Source organism: Alligator sinensis, unplaced genomic scaffold (assembly GCF_000455745.1).
Source record: "Alligator sinensis unplaced genomic scaffold, ASM45574v1 scaffold279_1, whole genome shotgun sequence".
NCBI lineage: Eukaryota > Metazoa > Chordata > Crocodylia > Alligatoridae > Alligator > Alligator sinensis.
This window is the reverse complement of record NW_005842434.1, coordinates 161,401-181,375: the sequence shown is the minus strand read 5'-3', so window position 1 is coordinate 181,375 and position 19,975 is coordinate 161,401. Positions and strand designations below refer to the sequence as shown.

General features: G+C 44.9%; 1 protein-coding gene across 1 annotated transcript in view; it reads left to right on the top strand.

Moving 5' to 3' along the window:
* Positions 1-14,923: 14,923 nt before the first annotated feature.
* POMGNT2 (protein O-linked mannose N-acetylglucosaminyltransferase 2 (beta 1,4-)) overlaps positions 14,924-19,975 on the top strand; it is a 41,543-nt gene continuing 36,491 nt past the window's right edge. The window contains exon 1 of the mRNA XM_006030268.3: positions 14,924-14,942. The gene's annotated coding sequence lies outside the window, so the exon portion shown is untranslated. The remainder of the gene's footprint in view (positions 14,943-19,975) is intronic.

Genomic DNA, 19,975 nt, shown 5'->3' with positions numbered 1-19,975 from the left:
GCTCCATTCCTCCCCTATGCCACAGCCAGGTGACAATGCTCCCAGCCTACAGCCAGACCAAGCTTAGCCCTTGTTGTCAGGCCTCAAACACTTTCATACCATCTTCCTGTCACACATCAAGAACTTGTACTACCTTGCTCCCTCTCGCAGCAGGCCCCTTTGGCCATGGGCTTTATCTAATGCACATCTTGGATGGCAGCTGTACCATCTTTTGGGCCTCTCCCACAACCCTCACTGGGGTAGTGGCCACCCAGTTACCAAACTGGGGCCAAGCTTGCCCTGGCCCCTCCCAGGGTATCTCTATACAAACTCACACACACCAGGCTCCCAGCCCTCTGGTTGCCCCCTCACTGGGGCTCTACCTCTTCTTCCCTTCCTGGTGGGGGGTTCAGGTGGCCATAGCCATGCCTGGCCCCAGCTGCTACCCACAGGTGATGTAGGGGCTAGGGGTTATGGAGGCACCCCAACCTACATTCCACTGAGGTGGTAACTGGTCTGGTATTTTCCTGGAGGCTCCTGTGCCACTTGGAGCTCCACAAGGCCACCCACTCCCAGCAGGGTGCAGCTTTAGGTCATGCCCAGGACCAAGAGGCCCCCTGCTCCTACCTATAGATGTTCTCCTACAGCAACCCAGCCAGGCAACATTTTTGCCTGGCTACCAGTAGCAAACTGCTCTGTTTATATAGGCGGCCATGGTTCTAAAATGGCCGCTGCAATCAAGCACCTGCTGGCTGTTTGATTTGGCCCTTAAAGTGGCAGGCACCAACAGTGCCCTGCCACAGCCATCAATAAAAGGCTCTTCCATTACTAACCCCTAGAGTTATCATTCTCTTTTTTCTTTTAGGGACAACTGCACTTCTCTTTTCCCACAGTACTTCATGTTGGGGCATTTTACTTATGTAATGGGTATACGCTTTAGTTAGTAGCAAAGCAGCCTCCACAGTGGATTAACCACTTTAAAAAAACAGCTATTATTCGAGCACTCTCAGGCTCTGAGTTTTGGATTGCAACATGTAAGTAATTGGTTCTACCAATACCTCCAGACACAGTAAATATGCATTACAGCACACTCTTCTTACATGGATATTGGCTAAGTGCATTTATTCCCTTCATTTGCATACTATATAAGCATGGCAGCTATTTTCTACATTGTACCAAATATTAGTTATCTGCATATCCTTTAAGTTCTTATACTGCTTAAGTGTATAGGAGCCCTTCTCTCTACTTTGTACTGTGTAAAATGACTGTATTCCATTTAACTGATTATTTGGTGAACCTCTCTAGGAAGCCCTCAATTTTAAGGGCTGGATGATTAGAAAAGGAAAACTGTAGTGCCCATCTTTTAAAAACAGGAAGAAGGAGAATCTGGAGAATTACAGACCAGTCAGTCTGACCTCAATATAAGGGAAGCTTATGGAACAGGTCATAGAGTCTATTTCTGAGTTCCTGGAGGAAAACTAAGGTGATCAGGAACAGCCGGCATGGATTTATCAAGAGCAAGTCATACCTGACCAATTTGATTTTCTTGTATGACAAGGTGACAGGCTCTGTGCATTGGGAGAGAACAGTTGATATGATTTAGCTTGATTTTATCAAGGCTTTTGACACTGTCTCCCATGACATTCTCATTAGTAAGCTAAGGAATTTCAGATAGAGGAAAGTACTTAAGGTGGATACATACCTATTAGGTCATCATACTCAGTGAGTAGTCATCAATGGTTCAATGTCTAGTTTGAGTGGAGTTCCCCAGGGTCTGTCCTGGGCCTGGTATTGTATTTTCTTTTTATTAATAATTTGCAGGATGGGATTGAGTGCGTGCTTCGGAGTTTGCAAATGACACCAAATTTGGTGGAGTTGTAGATGCTCCAGAGGGTGAGGTTAGGGCTCAAAATGACCTTGATAAACAGGAGAAATGGTCCAAAATCCATTGAAAGAAATTCTGCAAGAACAAGTCCAATTACATGCACAAATACAGACTGGGAAAGGACTGGCTAGGCTGTGGTATGACAGAAAAGGAGTCACAGAGGACCACAAGCTGAACTGGGTCAACAGTGTGCTTTTGTTGCAAAAAAGACCAATAGCGTACTGGGCCGCATTAGTAGGAGCATAACTTGCAAATTGAGGGATGTAACCCAGCTGCTCCAGTGAGGGGCTGTGCTCTTCTTGACCTACTGCTCACAAACAGGAAAGAATTGGTGGATGTAGAAGTGGATGGCAAGTTGGGCAACAGTTATCATGAAATGACTGAGTTCATGATCCTGACAAAAGGAAGAAAGGAGAACAGCAGAATATGGTCCCTGGACTTCAGAAAACCAGAATTTGACTCCTTCAGGGAACTGATAGGCAGGATCCCCTGGGAGGCCTGTCTGAGGGGGAAAGCAGTCCAGGAAAGCTGGACTTTACTGATGTACTTTACTACATCCCAATATGTAGGAAAAATAGCAAATATGACAGGTGACCAGCTTGGCTTAGCAGAGAACTCATTGGTGAGCTTAAACACAAAAAGGAAGCTTACAAGAAGTGGAAGCTTGGACAGATGACTAGGGAGGAGTATAAGAATATTGCTCGGGCATGCAAGGATGAAATCAAGGAAGTCAAAGCTCAATTGGAGTTGCGGGTAGTAAGGGACATGAAGGGAACAAGAAGGGTTTCTACAAATATGTTAGCAACAAGCGGAAGGTCAAGGAAAGTGTGGGTCCCCTATTAAATGGGGGTGGTAGCCTAGTGACAGATGATGAGGAAAAGGGTGTACTCCATGCCTTTTTTACCTCTGTCTTCACAGGCAAGGTCAGCTCCCAGACTGCTGCACCAGACAGCAGTTTGGGAAGACGGTGAGCAGAAAACGTTGGACTATTTAGAAAGGCAACTCCCCACGGCTCCCAGTCTATGTACCATTGGGTCAGATAGGCTCTGTGCCTCCGCATGTGGCTTCCCGTTGGAGTGCTGGAAGCCCCACGTGAACACATGGAGCCACCCTGGCCTAACCTAATGGTGTGGTGACAGAAAATATTGGACTATTTAGAAAGGCTGGAAATGTACAAGTCCATGGGTCCAGATACAATGCATCCAAGGATGCTGAGTGAATTGGCTGATGTGATTGCAGAGCTGCTGGCCATTATCTTTGAAAACTTATGGTGACTGCAGGAGGTCCTGGATGATTGGAAAAGGGCAAATATAGTGCCCATCTTTAAGAAAGGGAAGAAGAAAGATCCAGAGAACTACAGTCACCCTCCTCTCAGTCCCCAGAAAAATCATGGAGCAAATCCTCAAGGAACCCATTTCTAAGCAGAGGTGAAGAAAGTGATCAGGAACAGTCAGTATGGATTCACCAAGTGCCAGTCATGCATCACCAACCTAATTGCCTTCAATAACAGTGTAGGGCAAACTACAGCCCACAGGCTGCATCCAGACTGCCATGCCATTCTGTTTGGTCCTCCAAAAAACAGTTATTACTGGTTTGCAGTTGCCCCTCTGGAAGCCAGTGGGAGGCTGGTTTTCAGAGATTGCGCAGCATTGGGCTGGGTGGGCTCTGTGCTTCCACTTCTGTGGTGCTCCCAGTTCCCAGTATGGAGGCACCGAATATGATGGTGCCCGACTAGACTGCTGGTGAGTGGGTAGGAGGGCTCCTGCCTGCAGGAGGGGGGCTGGGGGTGGGATTTGTGGGTGGTGTAAGGGTATGTGTGGGTGGGTTTGGCATGTGTGGGTGCCTGTGGGCTCCCCACCACATGCTTCCCACCCATGGTGAACAGCCCCCACTGCTGCAGCATCAGCAGCAGGTGGTAGGCTCTCGGGGCTCCAGCTGAATCCTGGGCTGCCTATGGTGGCATGGAGCTGGCCTGGCCTGCTGGCATGCACCTTCAAACTAGACCGGGCAGACTCCGTGCCAGCACGTGGGAATCCTGGCATTGGAGGTGTGATCCACCTGCTATCAGGCCGGGCTGGGCTGGACTGGCTCTGTGCTTTCATATGGGGCTTTCAGCACTCCAGTGGAGAACTGCACATGGAGGCATGGAGGCCGCCTGACCTGATGGCGTGCAACTCCCCACGGCTCCCAGTCCATGCACCATTGGGTCGGATAGGCTCTGTGCCTCCATATATGGCTTCCCGTTTGAGTGCTGGAAGCCCCACATGAACACATGGAGCCGACCTGGCCTAACCCAATGGTGTGCAGCTCCCACCTGCAATGCTAGGAATCCCATGTGCTGGCACAGACCCAACCTGGCATGGCATGAAGGCGTGCACCAGTGAGTCAGCCGGGCTCTGTTCTGTCACGTGCAGCTTCTGGGATTCAGCTGGAGCTGTCTGCCACTGGCGGGACTCTGCACCCACAGACCCCCCAACCCCCCCATACCACTTTGTAATCCCCCCACAAACCCCACAGGCACCCACAGGCACCTCCACACCCCCCACACCCCATCCCCATCCCCCAACAACACCCCACACACTCCTAACACCCAATATACAAGAGTAAGACTTTATTTTGAGCTATTATGCAATCACCTCTATATACACTATACAAACATACATAAATCAGGGCAAAAATATTTTTAAAAATAAAATATTTATAGTAGATGTTTGATTTTTGGTATATGATTTGTTTTTTTTCTGGTTCCAAGATGTCAAACACCCCTCCCAAAAGGAGCACTTCCATGGGCAAGGGGGGTGGGGAGGACTTTTGGTGGCAAAGATCAGGGGTTAAGGGTAGTACTTCTGGTCCCAAGATGATAATCAAGGGGTGGAGCACATGTCAAGGGGTGGGGCTACCCTTGCGGCACTCAGCAGCTCACCAAAAGTTGTTAAACGGCCCTCCAGATTGCATAATTGCCCACCACTGTTCTGTGATGAGATGACTGGCTCTGTGGGTGCAGGAAAAGCAGTGGATGTGATATACCTTGATTTTAGCAAGACTTTTGATACTATCTCCCACTGCATTGTTGCAAGGAAGTTAGGGCGGTATGGGTTGGATGAATCGACTAAGGTGGATAGAAAGCTGGCTGGCTCGTTGAGCTTAGTGGGTTGTGATCCCACTCAAGGTCTAGTTGGCAACTGGTATCAAGGCAGTCCTGAGGCGAGTTTTGTTCAATATCTTCATTAATTGTCTGAAAGACAGCATGGATTGCACTCTAAGCAAGTTCACAGATGACATCAAGCTGGGGGGTGTAGTAAATATGCCGGACAGTAGGGCTAGGATTCAGAGTGACCTTCACAAATTGGAGGATTGGGCCAAAAAAAATCTGCGGTTCAACAAGGACAAGAGCAAAGTCCTGACCTTAGGATGGAAGAATCCTATGCTCCGCTTGGGACCAACTGGCTAAGCAGCAGCTCTGCAGAAAAGGACCTGGGGGTTACAGTGGAAAATAAGCTAAATATGAACCAACAGTGTGCCTTTGTTGCCTAGAAGGCTAACGGTATACTGGGCTGCATTAGTAGGAGTGTTACCAGCAGTTCAAGGGAAGTGAGTCTTCCCCTCTCTTTAGCACATCTGGAGTATTGCATCCAGTTTTGGGGTCCCACTACAGAAAGGATGTAGGACAAGTTGGGGAGAGTCCAGAAGAGGTTGACAAAAATGGTTAGGGGCTGGGGCACATGACTTCTGAGGACAGGCTGAGCGAGCTGGGCTTATTTAGTTTGGAGAAGAGAAGACTGAGGAGGGATTTAATAGCAGCCTTCAACTAACTGAAGGGTGGTTCCAAAGAGTGAAGGGTACCAGCAGGGCCAGGGACTGTGGGTGTGGAGTGAGGGGCACCAAGGAGTGGGGGGGCTGTGGGTGAGGAGAGAGGGGCACCAGCAGGGCTGAGAGGATGTGAGTGAGAAGTGAGAGGCAATGACTGGCATATCAGGGCTGCTTAGCACCACAAAGCAGTGGTGGGGGGGGCGGACGGACAGCCGCAGCTGAACCTGCATTCTGGTGAGCAAAGGGGGCAGGGGGAGCTCTTATTTTCCATGATAAAAAGCCCAAAATCAAATGCCAAAATGTATAGGTACTTAGAATTTATGTTATTACAGTGATTGAGGCACTGGTAGGCTTCCAAATTGCTTTAAAATGGTAAATATATCAATACAATATTGTGTTCAACAGATACATACATACATACATACACATATATATAGAGAGAGAGAGAGAGAGAGAGAGCGCGCTGTTTCATTTTAATAATGGAAAAACGCACATTTGGGGGTTTTAATCAGAGATTCTGTGGTTTTTATCAGAAAATTTGCAATTTTTAAACAAAAAACCAGGATCCCTGTTTATGATAGGCTGAAAGCACTGGGATTATTTCATCTGGAGAAAAAAAGGACTCAGGCAGGGCTTTGGATAACGGTCTTTAAATGCCTAAACAGTGGTTATTTGGAGGATGGAAATAGACTCCTCCCTATGGCCACAGGCAACAGGACAAGGTCTTAAATTGCAGCAAAGGAAATTTAGTTTGGCTACATAGGAAGAACTTTCCCACTCTGAGGGTGTTTAAGCATTGGAACAGACTATCCAGAGAGGTTATGAATCTGTATCTTTGGACATTTTTAAGAGTAGGGTAGGCAGACACTTGATTGGGATGGTTTAGTCACAGATGGTTCTGCACTGAGCGGGGCTTGGACTTGGTAACTTGCTGAGATTTCTTCCAACCCCCATATTCTGTTATCTTAAGTGTACAGTCCCTGTTAAGGTATAGCCTGATTTCAGGCCGTTAGCCTTATATTTAAGTGGCGTGTACTGCTGGAACTTTGAACCATTTTCTTAGACCTTTGAAATGCAGCTCTGATCCAAAAAGTGATTGCCAAAATGGCCCTGCCTTATTCCTAATTTCTGCTCCTCAGGTGGATTCAGTGCCACATCTGCTTTTATAATGATTAAAATCCATTCAGTCAACTTATTTTTATTCTTGGTATCTCACATTGCTGAGATTGGAACTGGATTCTGTTCCATTTTGCAAGCCAGCTGCAGAATTGCTTACTAAGGTCCAATCAGCTATACCTGCATGCCACCCTGTGAAAACAATGGGGTCAAATTCATCTCAGAGCTCATGCAGTTATAGCCAATGTAGGTTTGATATGTATTACTGCAGGGCTGTTGACACAGCAGCGTGGTGCTGTCCTTCCAGATTGCTGATGTGGCTATGCTAGTGACATGGATATGAAAAAAAATGCCAGCTTAAATATTTGCATAGTGATGACCATGGCCAGCACTGCAAAGCTACTTCTGTTTGAACCTAATGGCTCAGGCTTGGATATTGCCATGAGCTCTGAGTGCAGCGCACGCTTTTGACCTTTAACAAGACTCCACTCCAAGCAGATGCACGACTGTAGCTGCACAGAGCTTGCTGTGGTAGCTGGGGTAAGAAGCCTGCAGTTTGGTGGTATTAGGCTGCTACTAGTGATAAGGATCTCTTTTATAGTATAACAGTTTACTCATTGAGTTTGCCTTGGGCACAGAGAATGGAATGCACATAGTTCCCATTATTTAGAGAATGTGTCTGTGGAGGCAGAACGGGTTAGTGTATGTCTCTCTCATTCGAGCATGGATCAAGGGAAGGGAAATTCTGAATTTCTTTTTTTATTTGCAGAAGTTATGAAGAGGGGCTAGAACCCCTCCGGTGCCATCTGGCAGAGTTTGCAGGCACCACATGCTTTTCTTGATCCCTTGCCTGTCAAGCTTCATTGTGTGTTCAAATATTATCATTATTTTATAACATGCCGATAGCATTTGACAACTCTAAATTGATCCTGATTTGGGATCAGGGACCATCCAGTTTAAGAACATGGCTTTGCTTTCTGTTGATTTTTCAAGACTTTTTTGTGCCTGTAGCTGGAATGGTTCCTAGCCTTTTGTATAGTAATGGTGAGCAGAAACATTATTTTTGTATGAATCAAGTATAATCGCTAACATTTTAGAATAAGGAAGGCCTTGACGTTAAGGCATTGGAGGTTATATGGAGGATGGAGGTATAGACATAAAACCAGATCATACATACCAAAGCAACAGGTGCCTTAGAAATAACTAAAATAGACATTCGCCTTTCTGGCTTACTAATTAACTAATTACAGCACGTTTGTGTATGTAGGCAGTACAAATATTTGCATTTCTTAATTCATTCAAGAAGTTAAACCAGTTATCAAGCAAGCTGCAGTCAAGGTATTTTTTTTAGATTTATTCTTAAGAAGTTCTATTTAGAAATTATGCCTCTGCTAACCTATTACTGTTCTTTGTCTTTTGTTGATGAGGTCAACTTGAATGCCTTGTTCTTTATATAGATCTTGGTAGAGAGAATAATTCATAAATTTGTGTGAGTGCAGGCGCACAGAGGATCCAGTGATTGGTATGAGTCACAAATCCACATTCGGGATCCAGTTCAGATTTTAAACTCTTCGTCCTGCAAGTCTCCCAACAGTTAGCTCAGGTTTGGACATAGTTAGATCATAAACAGTATTTTTAGGAAGAAGTTGGAAGCAGGCAGGTCACATTCTAGCTTTCAATGCAAAGGTAACAACAGTTTTAATTATGAAGTTGCTTTTGGTGTTCCAGAATGAACAGATGCATTTTATTTCCATAAGGAATCTCTATTTAGGTGATTTCCAATAGTAAAAGTTACTTCCAAATGATAGTGTGTGACCTGCATCTTCTATTAACAAACTGGGGACTGGACTTGGTCAAGAATACCCCTTCCAGTCCTCTGTTTCATTTTGTAGATAAATGAGATGACCTTCTCTCTGACCTCTTGGGTATTGAATGCTGTCAGAATCAAGATACAATACCAAACTTAGAGGGTTAGTGTTCCAGTTCCCTAAGGAAAATACATTGAGGCACGTGTACTTTCATCTGTAAGCAGTGGAAGAGTAGGCACAGTACTTCTACCACATAGTCCCTTCTGACCTTAGAGCAGTGGTTCTCAACCTTTTTAGGCTCAAGGGACCCTTGAAAAATGCCAGCTCTTAGGTTTCACTCATTTTTTTGACTACAGAAACATAATAGAGCAATTTCTGTTGTGGTCTTTGTTGAGCTTTTTGCAGTAGACCAGAAGGTTTTTGGCACTGTGAATTTCTCTTTGAAATCGCTGAATTTATCTTGTCAGCCATATGTAGGTGCTTGCACATCTAACAGTTTTAATATTTCATGGCATCCTAGGATAGTGTGGCATGCTGGGTGAGAATCATGATCCTAGAGACTGTTGAAGCCTTCTCTGTGGGGAGACATGATGTTGAGGCTCTTTAGATGGAATGAGATAGGCTTGAGACAACTGCTGTTTCTGGCTTCATCCCTTCAGAAATCTCTGGAGGTTGTGGGAATAAAATAATATAGAATATGGTGCCATTCAGAAATGTCTATGACAGCTTTCCACCCATACCATGCAATCGTGAGTTGGAGAAAGCAGGAACCAATATAAAGATGCAATGGTGGTGGTTCTGCCAGATTGAGAAGGTGAACTATTTTCCTATTCTGGTTTGGTGCAAGTACAATGACCTATGGCACGATTTGGTTTGAAGAAAATCCATGGAAGGGACTCCATTGAATTTCCTGTCTCCTACATTTTTGGTTTGCCTTGTAACAAGGGCTTGCCTCAGGGGTGGCCATGACACCACCTGGTGGCCACTCAGCCTTCGTTGTCCTTTAAACATCCTCCCCTTCTGCTCATCTGCCATGCCTTGATGTAGATATGTATTTGTGAAAAGGGAGGCTGCCCCAGAGATCCACGAGCCAGATCCCATCTGCTTACGAGCTAGGCTCCAGTCACTTGTTGCCTTCAAGGTTAATTTCATGGGCTCCTCATCTCCCCTTTTAGCCACAGTGAAGCCTCGCAGATGTTACCACTTAATCAATTATCATCAGTCTAATGGGCTCTCAGCCCTGGTCCACCTCACTCTCTGGGCCCTGGGCTCCCTAGCCCCATCCTCTCTGGGCCTTGGGCTTCCTAAATCTTTTTCTGCCTTGCTGCCAGGCTCTGGTCTTACTCCCCAGGCCTCTCCCTCTGCTCTGTTCCCTAGCTCTAGTCTTACTTCCAGGCCTCTGGCCCTGCTCCCGGGCCCGCTGGGACCTCCTTCTCCCCATAGTCCCCTCTAACCACCGGTTGCCACTGGTGTAACCCTTCCCCTAAGGCTTTATTGCCTGCAAGCAGTTTGGGTGTCCCTCAGTGGTCTCACTCTCTAGCCTGCTTAGGAGCTCTTTACACATGAGGCCAGACTGCCTGCCCAGCTCAGGACCTGCCTTTATATATACCCTAAGCCTGGTCCCCCTTCTGGTCGGGTGTCTCCTGATTGTGGATCAAGCTCTCCCTGCAGCCTTGTTCCTCTTAAACTAGCAGGAGCCCTAAGCTCCCTGTTACAACCTGCATGAAGGTCAGCTTAGCTTTTGGTTCACAAATGGATCAATTAGTTAAACCTCACCAGAGGTAGTGAGCTGAAGGAGGGGTATAGAAGCAAGATCACAAAATTGCCTGTCCGGGCACAGAAAGAAGTTTTTCAGGAGGCAGAGACTCTGTCAGAAAGGAAGTTAGCAAAATAATGGCATTGAAGAGGCAGTCAGTTGTAATGTTGGAGGATCCTGGCATGGATGCGCCACATGCTGCTGCCCTACAGGTAGACTGTGAACCCATTGCAGCTGAAATTGTTTTAGACCAGTAATAGTGGAGGGAGATAAGTCACTTGATGCGTCTCTTCCATTATTCTTGACAGCAGCATGTGTTGGAGGGATCTGCAGATTGATCAACATGTGGTTCTTCATCTATATTTATTTACTTCACGCAAAAGGAGTGACGGTGCATGGAGGCAATTTGAAATGCTGGGTTGGAAACAGACCATTGTTTATTGGCATTTATTGGACTGGACAGATACGCAGCTTATTTATTATTTAGAAACTTTCAAAATAGGGAATTGCTGTCTTTTAAAGTCAACTAGCTACCAGCTTTGTTGATTGAAAGTCCTAGCACATTGATGCATAAATGTATTGCTATATGTATGTATCATGTTTATAGCATTTTTACTCTCTAACCAGCATTTCTGGTAATCCATGACCAGAAGAATTTTGGATCAAAGACCCTGATGCAGCAAAGTAGTTAACCACATGCTTAGCTCCAAGCACAAGGATACTTACAAGTATACTCATGTCCTTACAGTTAATCCTTTGCTGGAACAAGACCCCAAAAGTCAAGGGGAATAAGGGAGGGATGCAAGCTAAGGCTTTTCAGGTAGGCTGGAATAGTGGTTACAGGAAGAGGATAAGGTTTGCAAGACACTCATGAGTTGTAGGCTGAATTCTTTCCTCGAGACCCCAGTGCACATAGGTCATGTCTATGCGAGATGCTTTATGGGCAGTAAACTAATTCTACTGGACATTAGCGCAACATGCCAAAAACGTGCTAATGCATAGTAGAATTAGTCTACTGTATATTAAGCTTCATGAAAAAACAGGCACTGTTGCTACTGCGTATTACCACTGGCTACTGTGCACTTATGTAGTACCTCATGTTAGAGGTACTAAACTTAATGCGTAGTAGCAATGGGACATTAATGCACATGTAGTCACGCCCACATTCTGGTTATCTGGGTTTTCACAGGGAAGGGTGTGTTTCTCCCTCTGTGCTCAGCCTCATTCTGAACATGGGTGAAGTTCAGGTACTTCAGGTGAACTTTGAATGAAGAATAAATCCTTTCTCCCTGTGCATGTACCAGGATGTACTACTTCCTCCTTCAACAGGAGCATGCTCCAGTAGGCAGCTGCCATCCACGAGTTTGTCTTTTCATCCTAAAGATGGGATAGGAGACCTGAAGTATGATCAGTACTGTTAGGATTTCTGTAGTGTAAGAGTGATGTTGTAGCCATGATGGTCCAGAAATTATGTGAGAGGCAAGGATTTCTGATATCTTGATACCAACTGTGTAGTTGGGATCAAGTTTGACAAGCTTTTGAATGCAAAACATTCTTCCTCAGGTTTCAGGAAGCACATACAAGCAACAAGACTTCTTTTTTCTAGAGGGGCTGAAGCTCATTGTTTCCGCTGTCTTTTTTAGCTCTACCAGCCTGAGGAGTGAGACATCCAAAGAGAACGTCTGCCTAGTTCTAGGTATTTCTGTTTCTTGTTATCACCGCACCATGACAAAAGAGTGAACCCAAGTACCTTCTTTCTCTGAGTCTTAACTTTCATGCTTTTTTAGCTGTTGGATTATGCAGTCTGTCTTGTGTTTCATTTTTTTCCCCAGTCTTGGTTTATTTTCTTGCTGTTTTTGCCTGTTGGAATTTTGTTTAAATGAAACAGTGTATGCTTTACTAATAGAGATTTGCTATCCTTCACTGTAATCTGGCTGTTGGAAAGCTGTACTTCATGTTCCTGTTTTATATATATTTGCATTTGAATTTAGAGGGAAAAAACATCATTGCATGAAGAGCTGGAACATAATTTTGGTTTCATTTTTGTTTGTATTACCAGTAGATCTCTTCACCCTTACCCTTTTCAGGCTGTAGAAGGAGATCAGGAGCCATATATTCCTGCCAATAATGGCATTGAAGAGGCAGTCAGTTGTAATGTTGGAGGATCCTGGCATGGATGCGCCACATGCTGCTGCCCTACAGGTAGACTGTGAACCCATTGCAGCTGAAATTGTTTTAGACCAGTAATAGTGGAGGGAGATAAGTCACTTGATGCGTCTCTTCCATTATTCTTGACAGCAGCATGTGTTGGAGGGATCTGCAGATTGATCAACATGTGGTTCTTCATCTATATTTATTTACTTCACGCAAAAGGAGTGACGGTGCATGGAGGCAATTTGAAATGCTGGGTTGGAAACAGACCATTGTTTATTGGCATTTATTGGACTGGACAGATACGCAGCTTATTTATTATTTAGAAACTTTCAAAATAGGGAATTGCTGTCTTTTAAAGTCAACTAGCTACCAGCTTTGTTGATTGAAAGTCCTAGCACATTGATGCATAAATGTATTGCTATATGTATGTATCATGTTTATAGCATTTTTACTCTCTAACCAGCATTTCTGGTAATCCATGACCAGAAGAATTTTGGATCAAAGACCCTGATGCAGCAAAGTAGTTAACCACATGCTTAGCTCCAAGCACAAGGATACTTACAAGTATACTCATGTCCTTACAGTTAATCCTTTGCTGGAACAAGACCCCAAAAGTCAAGGGGAATAAGGGAGGGATGCAAGCTAAGGCTTTTCAGGTAGGCTGGAATAGTGGTTACAGGAAGAGGATAAGGTTTGCAAGACACTCATGAGTTGTAGGCTGAATTCTTTCCTCGAGACCCCAGTGCACATAGGTCATGTCTATGCGAGATGCTTTATGGGCAGTAAACTAATTCTACTGGACATTAGCGCAACATGCCAAAAACGTGCTAATGCATAGTAGAATTAGTCTACTGTATATTAAGCTTCATGAAAAAACAGGCACTGTTGCTACTGCGTATTACCACTGGCTAATGTGCACTTATGTAGTACCTCATGTTAGAGGGACTAAACTTAATGCGTAGTAGCAATGGGACATTAATGCACATGTAGTCACGCCCACATTCTGGTTATCTGGGTTTTCACAGGGAAGGGTGTGTTTCTCCCTCTGTGCTCAGCCTCATTCTGAACATGGGTGAAGTTCAGGTACTTCAGGTGAACTTTGAATGAAGAATAAATCCTTTCTCCCTGTGCATGTACCAGGATGTACTACTTCCTCCTTCAACAGGAGCATGCTCCAGTAGGCAGCTGCCATCCACGAGTTTGTCTTTTCATCCTAAAGATGGGATAGGAGACCTGAAGTATGATCAGTACTGTTAGGATTTCTGTAGTGTAAGAGTGATGTTGTAGCCATGATGGTCCAGAAATTATGTGAGAGGCAAGGATTTCTGATATCTTGATACCAACTGTGTAGTTGGGATCAAGTTTGACAAGCTTTTGAATGCAAAACATTCTTCCTCAGGTTTCAGGAAGCACATACAAGCAACAAGACTTCTTTTTTCTAGAGGGGCTGAAGCTCATTGTTTCCGCTGTCTTTTTTAGCTCTACCAGCCTGAGGAGTGAGACATCCAAAGAGAACGTCTGCCTAGTTCTAGGTATTTCTGTTTCTTGTTATCACCGCACCATGACAAAAGAGTGAACCCAAGTACCTTCTTTCTCTGAGTCTTAACTTTCATGCTTTTTTAGCTGTTGGATTATGCAGTCTGTCTTGTGTTTCATTTTTTTCCCCAGTCTTGGTTTATTTTCTTGCTGTTTTTGCCTGTTGGAATTTTGTTTAAATGAAACAGTGTATGCTTTACTAATAGAGATTTGCTATCCTTCACTGTAATCTGGCTGTTGGAAAGCTGTACTTCATGTTCCTGTTTTATATATATTTGCATTTGAATTTAGAGGGAAAAAACATCATTGCATGAAGAGCTGGAACATAATTTTGGTTTCATTTTTGTTTGTATTACCAGTAGATCTCTTCACCCTTACCCTTTTCAGGCTGTAGAAGGAGATCAGGAGCCATATATTCCTGCCACACCCTTTTTACAACAGCCTAACAGCCTTCATTCCAGCTTAATGGAATGAACGCTGTACTTCACACCATGATATTACAGTCAGGCCTTTTGCTTGTACATTTTTTCAACTGCTGAAACCATTGCTGGTTTCTGTTAAGCATTGGTCTGCCAATCTAAAGGCCATGGGTTCCATCCCTGCTTCAGGCAGGCTGTACTTCTGCATTTCCCTTTCCCAAAGAAGCCTTTTCCTTTTGTTGTACTGTATGTTCACCTTTACTCCACACAGCCTTTGTGTGCTTTTTATACCTCTCTTGTAATTTCTCTTCTCCTCCTGTGAACTTCATTCCCTTATTCACTCTATTTTAGTATCCTCTCATCTCATTTTTTGTTTGAAACAGATTTGGTCTCTCAAGGAAGGGAGTAAAGTTGGCCACTGTGTCTCAACTACTGGGTCATCTTCAAAAATAGTTTGAGAGGAAAAGGAAAGTGATCTGGTAGGTATTCTTTTGATGGCCAGCTACTGGCAGAAATGTTCTTTCTGCATGACACTTTGATTATCATTTGACACTCAGCACCTTGATTGCATGTACTCACATGGAGCTGTGCTGCATAATCTTGATACCTTCACCAATTGACATTCTCTATTTCTGTCATAAAGTATTTTAACTGTCTCTTTCAAGACACAAATGGAAGTGTCTTCCTCTTCCCCGGCCCTTGATTGTGCCATGTAAAATTTAACCTGAGATACAGATAGTCATTGACAGCTGAACTCCTCCATACAGTCAGCTCTGAGAGCTTCTTCTTAACTTGTTAGATGTCTTAAGAGTGAAAGAGCGTACAAAGAGGCTGTGGGGCATTTTGATGTTAAACAAGAGTTCCTTGGTTCTTTGCATGAAATCCAGCACTTATGGAAGCGGAGATTAAAGACTAGAGGAACAAAAGCTCATTTGAAAAAAGGATCTTTTTATTTTTTAAGACGAGAAAAATTTGCTGGATCTAGTTTTTTTCAACAAAGATCAAATGAGCAAAATGTGACCAAACATGAAAAGGGCTGTTGTTTTTTTAACTTGATAGTTTCCTTTCCACCCTCTTATCAGAATATTTTATATCTGTGAAATATTCTGATTTATGCCATTGGTTTACCGTAGGAAACGTTTAAAGTGTGTTTTTTCTGCTCTTGAGAAGAGAGGGGCTTGAGGAAATCTCTCTCTGTTATTATTGGTGCAGTTAACATGGAAACACAAGTTCAGATTCTCCAGGATGGTGTGGCTGGGTCTGGTCAGACATGCTTAGTGCATAATTCTCCTTGTGAAGGAGGAATTATTGGTTGGTATAAACTTGACATAGGTTATTTCTGTTCTAGCAATCTTTCTCTTCCCCAGCATAGGGACTGAGTGGGTGCCAGGGCCTTGCTGGCACCAGGTCAGGAAATTGTAGCTGGCTTTCTGACTGTTTCTTCTCATTCCCCTCTGTTGGATGGGCAGGGTAGACCCTGGGCCAGTGTCTTTGTTTTATATCTAGTCTTTTTCCTTCCTTTTCTGATCATATCCTCTGACACAGTAGTCCTCTGGTTATAGCTTTAAAAAGGCCCTCTTGGGAAATCCCACAACCCCAGACCTCAGTTTCTCAGCCAACATTAGAAAGCTCTAAGGCCTGCTTGATCTCCCTTTAAACAGCTTTCTGTGTGGCATTTGGGGTATTTTTGATGTGGGCTTTTATATAACATATTCTCAAAGGTATACTCTGGGATTGCATTGCTCTGAATGTCAAAACTTTAGTGGCAGTATTTAAGGCCTGATTCTGCTCCCTTTATCCTGAGCAGCACTTCTTTACGAGAGGAGTCCCATTAACATCGGTGGCATATTGACACGAGAGCATACTACTCCAGTTACAGTGGACGATAAGCTGAATATGAGCCAACAGTTTGCCCTTGTTGCAAAGAAGACTAACGGCATACTGGGCTGGATTGGTAGGTGTGTTGCCAGCAGATTGAGGGAAGTGATTCTTTCTGTCTGTTCATCACTGGTGAGGCTACTTCTGGAGCACTGTGTCCCGTTTCGGGCCCCCCACTACAGAAAGGATGTGGACAAGTTGAAGAGAGTCCAGCAGAGGGAAACAAAAATAGTTAGGGAGCTGGGGCACATGACTTCTGAGGAGCGACTGAGGTATCTGGGCTTATTTAGTCTGCAGAAGAGAAGACGGGGGAGGGGGGATTTAATAGCTGCCTTCGACTACCTGAAGTGGGGTTCCAAAGAGGATGGAGCTGGACTGTTCTCAGTGGTCGCAGATGACAAAACAAGGAGTAAAGGAAGTTTAGGTTAGATATTAGGAAAAACTTTCTCACTAGGGCTAAGTCCTGATATTCAGAAAACCTGAGTCTGAATCGATTCGATCTTTGCAGGTTAGTCTAACCTGTGTAGATTGAACTGAGAAGCAAGTGAAAAGACATTCACTTTTGATTCCAGAAATGCAGCCACATATCTGCAGTGGGTCAAGCTAGAAGCTGTGGGGGGCGCTACAGTGAGCCCTCCCTTCCCTTCAGCAGTGGCAGGAAGGCTGGAGGGAAGCTGAGCTGAGGGCAGGGGCATGACCAGGCCCTGGCAGGCTGAGTATGATTGGGGAGGAGTTTAAACTCCCACCCTGGCCTGCACAGTCCCCAGCCAGGGTGTGCCTGGAGGGGAAAGGGGGAAGCAACCCCTGTCAGCTTCCCCCCACCCCCTGCTCACCGCTTGAGCGGCAGGAGAAAAGGGTGTAACTAGACACCAGTCCAGCCGGCCCCCTTAGGCAAAAGGTGGGGAGGTCAGCAGGGTTCAGTCCCCTCTCCCTCCCCTCTCCCACCAGTACCCCAGCTGGGGTCCCATGCCAGTGACAGAGGGGAGGGAGAGGGGATTAATCCCACCTTTCACCTTAGGGGGCTGGCCTGTGTCAGGATCTGGCTATGCCCCAACTCCCACTGCTGGAGCAGTGAGCTGAGGTTGGGGGGAAAGCTGACAGGGGCTGCTGTGCCCCTTTGCAGCAGACCGGGGTCCCATGTCAGTGGGAGAGGAGACGGAAAGGGGATTAAACCCCACTTCTCTCCCCACTCTCCACTTCATGCGGCCAGCCCAGGCCTGTGTCTGGCCACGTCCCTGCTCCTGCCACTCGAGCACCTTTAGGAGTGGGGGGGAGGGGAGGGGAGCTGGCGAGGCTGCTGTGCCCCTGTGAAACAGACCAGGCTGTGTCTTCAGCTAGGTTTCCCACCCCCACCCCCTTGTCAGCCAGCCCTCACTGCTCTGGTTAGAGAGCAGACGGGGCCACCCATGCTCTGCTCGAGCAGACAGCACAGGACTGGAGAGCTGGGTTTCCCACCCCGACCCTCTTGTCAGCCAGCCCTCGCTGCTCTGGCTAAGGAACGGAGGCGCAAGGCCAACCCTGCTCTCTGGAGCAGACAGCACAGCACAGCACAGCCCAAGGTTGCAAACATCCTGTGATTTAACTTGAACCAAGAAGGGGGTCTCAGACAGAAATTTCATAAACGGGTTTGACCTAAATCAATTTCTGATACTACATTCAACCAGGTTTATCTTAAACCAGTTTTGGCCTTTTTGAAACGTTTATGTGCACTGAACTTCTGTTCTGTGACAGGTTTAAACCAGCTTCTGATCACTTAAGCAAATTTGTGTAAGGGTTTTGAATCTCTGCATGTCTGTGAAACAGTTGAGAACTTTCTGTATAAATCAGGCTGGAAGGTGCAGAGTCCCCAAGGGGATTTTATGGAGTCTTTTTTGGGCAATGAAAAGCTCTGCTTGGGTTGGAGAAGTGTCTCTTGTGTGTTTTATGTGTGAGGGAATGATTGATGTTTGACTTTCTGGTGATGGAAGGAGGTCCGCTTCCACATTCCAGTCTTGTTTCTAATTCAACTGCATACCATTCTAGAGGATGGCGGCAGGGGAAGGCTGCAATGAGCTGGAAAACAAGTCTGTCATGAGCTGTTCGTGGCTGGGACAACTTGTCGCTGGTTTCTCCTCCCAGATCTCTGCTGTGAAACTCGCCTATAGGACTCACACCTCTGATAGTTGCCCATGGGATGCCACAGAATGTATGAAGAGGTGTGTGATAGAGCAGACATCCTCTCTGATGTACATTGCCTGTAGGGAAGTGTGTTGCTACTCATCACTGTCACCCATGGCAACTAACCATGTGCAGTGACACCTAACTGTGAACTGGTTGTCAGCTGTAGTGGCAATAAGTAGGAGTTCACAATCTGCTCAGAAAGTAAACTGAGTAAGGGCGAGATTACACATGAGAGTTAGCAGGTGCTACTTCTAAGGAATTTTTGTTAGTCTGTGGTAAGGTTAAGTAAAGCTTAAGGGTTTAAAAATCTAAACTACAGTGGCTAATCTAAATTTCATCAGTACTCAACAGTCTCCACATGCTAAGCAAGTAAGTAGTACCCCCAGGTCTTATCTGGACCTCGGTCTTTCACAGAACAGCCTACGTCACAGATTTCACTCAGTACCGATTGATGCAGAAAGATGGCTGCAAGTGTTTGAGCCAAATCAGATTCAGCCCAGAATTCTTGCTTTTATGAACATTTTCTCCTTCATCTTTCACTGGAGGTGGGAGAGAGATGGGGTGGCAGGTGAGAGCAAAATAAAATAGAAACTACCAGGATCAATTTTCCTTGTAATTTCCTTTATGCTGTGCTGAGAAGCTGGAAAGGAACACCTGGGAAAATCGATTATCTGAACTAAGAGTGCATCATTGCAATGCACTTCCATGTACCCACCCCTTATTACAGATGCACACAGGCTGGCTAGTTCACTGGGCATTTATTCAGCACAAATACTGCATGACTAAGTTCATATTGAAGAGGAAGGACAGAATTTTGGGGTGTTTTATGTCTTTCAGCCAATTTAATACTCCTGGTGCTGATCGCGTCTTAATGATTTGTTCTTGTCTTTGCTTCTGGCTTTTTGCTCTCTTCTTATTTGGCTATTACTCATGTTCATACAGGGAGCTGAGAATTAAAAGAAGATAAAGATTGCAGTAGCTCTCCCCTTCTGTCCTGTGTGGTTATCTGGTATAGCCATGTTGTGAGTCAGCATGGTGTGGCACCCAACCATGTTACCCATCCTCATGTGCAAAGGTGTCATGAAGTGTAAAACTAAATCTGAAGAGCAATGTACTTTAATAAAATTATAATTTCTTTAGACTCATGAAGGTGCTAATTAATTATCTCTAGATGTAGAGACAAAGCTTAAGTGCAGTAATCATTTTAAAAGAACATTTTGGTCAAAGGGTTACAATGTTGGGTCATTGTTCAGAAGAATATTTTAATCCTGTTTAACTTAGGGTTTGCATCCAAGTTGCACTACAATTGCACATATACTTAATGCTTGGAAATTGTGCCCATGGTTACGTGTGTCATTGATGAGCATTTTTAGTTGAATGTGTTTAATATATAGCCATAGAGATGTATGATAACCAGGGACACTGGTTTTCTATTTAAATATCACAATTTCACTGATAAAAATGGCAAATTCTC